The sequence below is a fragment of the Miscanthus floridulus genome, chromosome 1, assembly GCF_019320115.1.
Source record: "Miscanthus floridulus cultivar M001 chromosome 1, ASM1932011v1, whole genome shotgun sequence".
NCBI lineage: Eukaryota > Viridiplantae > Streptophyta > Magnoliopsida > Poales > Poaceae > Miscanthus > Miscanthus floridulus.
Genome location: NC_089580.1, coordinates 56,811,411 through 56,816,549, shown reverse-complemented (window position 1 = coordinate 56,816,549; position 5,139 = coordinate 56,811,411). Strand labels below are relative to the sequence as shown.

General features: G+C 47.5%; 1 non-coding gene across 1 annotated transcript; it reads right to left on the bottom strand.

Moving 5' to 3' along the window:
* Positions 1 to 4,690: 4,690 nt before the first annotated feature.
* On the bottom strand, positions 4,691 to 4,798 carry LOC136511313 (small nucleolar RNA R71). Its single transcript, XR_010772679.1, has one exon. It is a non-coding gene; the product is annotated as a small nucleolar RNA R71 (small nucleolar RNA).
* Positions 4,799 to 5,139: the final 341 nt, after the last annotated feature.

Here is a 5,139-nt window from a genome sequence, read left to right as displayed (position 1 = left end):
GAGGGTGACAACAAAGAAGTACCACCATAGGTCAAAGTGGGGACTAATCCCTAGGAACCCCTCACATGAGGCGATGAACACCACAATGTGTTGGATTCCGTTGGGATTAAGATGTTGTAGCTCTACCTTGTAGTAGTGCAACAATCCCCGAAGAAACTTGTGGGCAGGTGATGAGGACATCACTACTTCATCACATACAAGCCAAGTAGAGGAGGAGGTCCAGCATGGGCGTCCAATTCATCTTTTTCATGGTGGAAGCCCAGTCCAACTCAAGTTTGAGTCCGGTTTGGGCTCTAGGACCAGTCTGCCTTAAACTGGTCACCCAAGACGCATTCGGACTCTATTTTTGACGATCCATATATGGTTGGAAAGCTAATTTGATAAGGAAGCCAATACAAGTGGTTTCACATCAAAAGACCTTCGGAATCAACAGGAATCGTCAAAACAAGTTAGCATCCAGAATCTGCCAGGGTGCTGCGACACCGTCTTTTGGTCCGTTGGACCGTGTATCGTGTTTGGGCCCATTAGGGGGCGCGTCCAGGGGGGTGACGCCCAAAACTCTATAAATAGCAGCCATCGCTCTCCTTAGGGTTTGGGTTTTATTTAGTTCTTGATTTTCTTATGAAACAAATATTGTTTTGCTGCAACTGTCGCCGCCAAGGCCACTTGCTGTGAACTAGGGCCCTAGTTCTTGATCTTGTTCGCCTGTGGCGATTAGTCCTTTCGAATAAAGACTTGAACTCATTGATTTCATAAGCCTCATATTTATTTGCAATTTCAGATTGCGTTCATCCTGTTCTTGCTTGTGTTCTCGATTCGCTTGCAGGAAAGCCTTCTCGGCGAGGTCAATCGCGTTCGCGTGGTTGATAACCAACGGAGCAGTGGTGTAACGGTTGCGGGGGTCTGAATCAATCTTGGTTCGAAGCCTAGATCATGAACATTGAGTCTCCACCAATCGACGCTATCATACCTTTCAGAAGATCGAACCTAGTCTACATCAGTAGGGGTGGTGAATCCCTGCTCATGGAAGTGGGTGAAGGACACGACGTATCCCTTGGGCGGTGACGGTGCGTCCTCATCACTAGGCAGCCGCCACTCCTCGGTGGCGGTCCACGTGCAAAGAAGACCACGACGAACGATGCCCTCCAGGCGTAGGAGGGTGATGTCCGAGTGGCACCATGGCTCCATTAGGGGATTAGAGTGGTGGATGTGAATTCAATGATGGCGAAAATGCGAATGCAGGAGGCTTAGGTGATTGGCCGTGGAGGTTGTAGATGTAAAGGCAAGGAGGCAAAGTATGAAACCCTAGGGGCAAACCCTTTGGTTTTATAGGGGCGACAGATGCAAGGAAGGCAACCATCTACCTAGATCTCCGCACCTACCATGATCCATCACAACGTCATGTCATAGGATTGGTGCATGCAATCCCTATCCTTTCCTTCGAAAAACCCATCGGACGTTTTGCCTCCCCGGGCGGACCGGGACTCATTACGAGTATGAGGAAAATGAATCAAAAATGCCTCTATAGCCTATCTGGGCCTAGGAGTCCGATGGTTGGCCCATCAATGGGTCTAATAGCCACTCTAAACACCCCTACGACAAAGGGTGGAAAGAGCTAGGATCCAAAAACAGCCAACACCCAGGCACACAAGCGCCACGGGTATCTTGGCCCACGATTAAGTCTCAGCCAGGCTAACCTTGGCCAGATCCCCATGGATGGGATACTAGGATCCCAATTGAGATATCTAGCTAAACAACCACCAAACTTCATAGCCATACCCGCGAAGGGTTCGAATCACCCCTAGGCAATTCTATCCAAATCACCTAGGGGCTCGGGGGCTACACCCGATGGGTGAGCTCATGCACACCCTTTGGCAAGATGAATCGCACCTAGGCAATTCTGTTTGAATCACCCGGGGGCTCGAGGGCTACACCCGTCGGGTGCGCTCGCATGCACCCTCTGGCAAGACAAATCACCCCCGGGTAATTCTATCCAAATCACTCGGGGGCTCAAGGGCTACTATTAGGGACCAAATACTAGGGTACCCAAAGAGAAGGAGCTAATAACCATCAAACGTTGATGCTTCTAAACAAGCAAGAATGTGACTACACCTCTTGCCCAACGACTGAGGGTTAAACTCTGTCTTGTCCAACCCCCAAATGTTGGCTTCACCTCGCTCGATGTCTAAGGGCAGACTCCACCTCGCCCGACCCTCAGGGGGTGGCTCCGCCTCGCCTGACATCTAAGGGTAGACTCCACCTCACCCAACATCTGAGGGCAGACTTTGCCTTGCCCGAACCCCGAGGGCTGGCTTCGCCTTGCCCAATGTCTAAGGGCAGACTCTGCCTCGCTCGACCCTTGAGGGCTGGCTCCACCTCGCTCGACATCCGAGGGCTGGCTCCTCTTCGCCTGACATCCAGGGGCTGGCTCTGCCTCACCTGATGTCTGAGGGTAGACTCTGCCTCGCCCGACCCTTGGGGGCTAGCTCTGCCTTGCCCGACGTCCAAGGGATGGCTCCACCTCTCTCGATGTCCAAGGGCTGGCTCTACCTCGCCCAATGTTTGAGGGTAGACTCTGCCTCACTCGTCGACTGCGCACTGCTCCTTCATAACTACGTGCATAGATAAGAAGGGGCCCTCAAGTCAACCACAATACTAAGGACCATACCCTACACGCCTGTAGGAAAGTACCATTAGGATATGACAAGATGGGTGCTTTAAGCCCTTCCAGGCATGTCAGAAGCCCGAACAGTGTTGTGGGCGCCGACATTTGTCTTACAGTGTTATGGGCGCTGGCATTTGCCCTTAGGTACGGATCCTAACAGAGGCATATGACAACCACTATGGTCTAGGAGGAAACTCACATCATCTATAGTAATGAACGTGGGGTCACTGAGCCGTCTGCTCCCCATAGGGTCGTGGTACTGCACCCTAGTCCATCGCGCCCCCCATTGGGGTGGGATGGGATGTGACCACTTGCTAACAAAGCTAGAGCATGACCCTATCAAGATCAGTGGACGGACACCCAGCATGGAGCTATCCTTGGCATCGTCTACCGTGTTAGGAGGGCTTGCTCAGAGGAAAAGGAAGATTCGGCACCTTCGAAGGACCTTCTTTGCCTCTAGTTTTTCTTCTTTCTCCCATCTGTAATCCCTGCTTCCCCTTGGTCTATAAAGGGGAAGGTAGGGCACCGCACTAAGGGGGGATCGATTCAACACACCACGCATCTCATAACACATAGCTAAGCAGCAACTAAGCTCTCAGCGCCCTTTCAACCTTTCTATCAAGACTTAGGACCTATCCCTCTCTTGGCCATTTGTAACCCTTACTACGAACCTTTCAAGTGCTAATAACACGAGCACCAGCCGCAAACTAGACGTAGGGACATTCTACCCGAACCAGTATAAACATTGTGTCTTTTAGCACACCATCTGGGTCCAACGCACAATAATACAAATTTATTCACTGGTGTTTACTCGAAACACTGACACCATGCTAATGCCATAGAAAGGAGTACTCTAAGTGATCAATGATTAGTTATTATGCACCATTCATATTTACATTTACCTATTGACTTACCCCTGTTATGAGTAGAATATTGGTTATGGTTTACTTCTTCATCAATAGCATAAGTTATCAATACATGTCCTTGCCAGACCTTCCCTGATGGTAAAAATATAAATAATGATACCTAGAATACTCCCAGGTGAAGTGCTACAATGGTATAATTATTTGTGCGCTTGCAGATCCCTTTCATTAATATATATCTATATATTCTTTCTAGTCACATAAATTAATAAAGAACTACTCTAGTAGTAATACTAGGTAGTACCAACAAGCATCTCTGGCATCATCACTAGGGATGACAACCTAGTAAAGTAATGTTAAGAGAAGTAGACATATATTAGGTGACTACTAAAACAAGTGATAAGTTAATAAATACCAATAAGCATTTCTGGCGCCGTTGCTAGGGACTAGATTCAACTCTGTTCTCAGTAGCGATGCTAAGGAATGTCAACAAGCATTTCTAACACCATTGTTGGGAAAGGTAGCTAGGCAAAAAAGGAAGTATTGATAAACTTATACTTATTGATGTGATCAAGATAACCATTGACCTTTGCTTAAGCATGCTTACACTTGTGTTGTCTACATGTGTATCTTATGCAGGGTAATGTATGACCGGTTTTGACCTTCCAACAAACTACGATGATGATCCTAGAAGCATTACTTCAGGAGAACTAAGGCTAAACTCAAGAAGTTTCAGCTTTAGAGTCAAAAGACAACCAGATAAGGCGAAAACTTAACACCTAAATTTGAAGCCATGTCTGACAAGACTCTTCATGAGTTCTTTGCTCCAACTATGGCCAACATCTGTACTAGGACCGACGATCAATGTCGGAGACAATGGATTTTAACTCAAGCTAGCCCTCATCAACATCGGTGCAAGCAAGCCTAGTTTTGTGGAAAGGCACATGAAGATGCGAGTGCACATCTCCAACACTTCTTAGAGATATGTAGCACTTTCACCATCAAAGGAGTGACCCAAGATGCCATACTACTTTACCTCTTCCCATTCTCACTTTTGGGGAAGGCAAAGCAATGGTTCTACAGCCAACAAAGATAGAAATACTACATGTTATAACTACTTCCACTGCCTTCCTAGCAAAGTTCTTTCCACTAGGTAAGACCAATGCTCTGTATGGGAGAATTTCAAGTTTTAGCAACAACATGATGAATCTGTCTCTGAGGCATGGGAACGCTTTCAAGATTACATTACAGAATGTCCTCGTCATGGGATGGAGAATTGGCTACTTATGTAGACTTTCTACCATGGGTTGACCTAATAGTACCTGTGAGACTACGGATGCTGCTACTAGAGGTGCATTCCTCTCACTCACCATACTAGCTGCAATAGCTCTTGTGGAGAATATGGCCTCCACCAAGGCTAGAATAAAGAACGTCTTTAGACTTGCAAGAGAGGTGGAGGTATGCATCAACTCAAGGAGGTAGATATGCTATCTGCTAAGATGGATCTGCTGATAAAGAAGCTTGAAGATTGAGCCAATGAGACGCAAGAAGTCATGCACATTCATGATTCCCGCATGACATGTGAAGAGTGTGGAAACACTGGGCATTCAG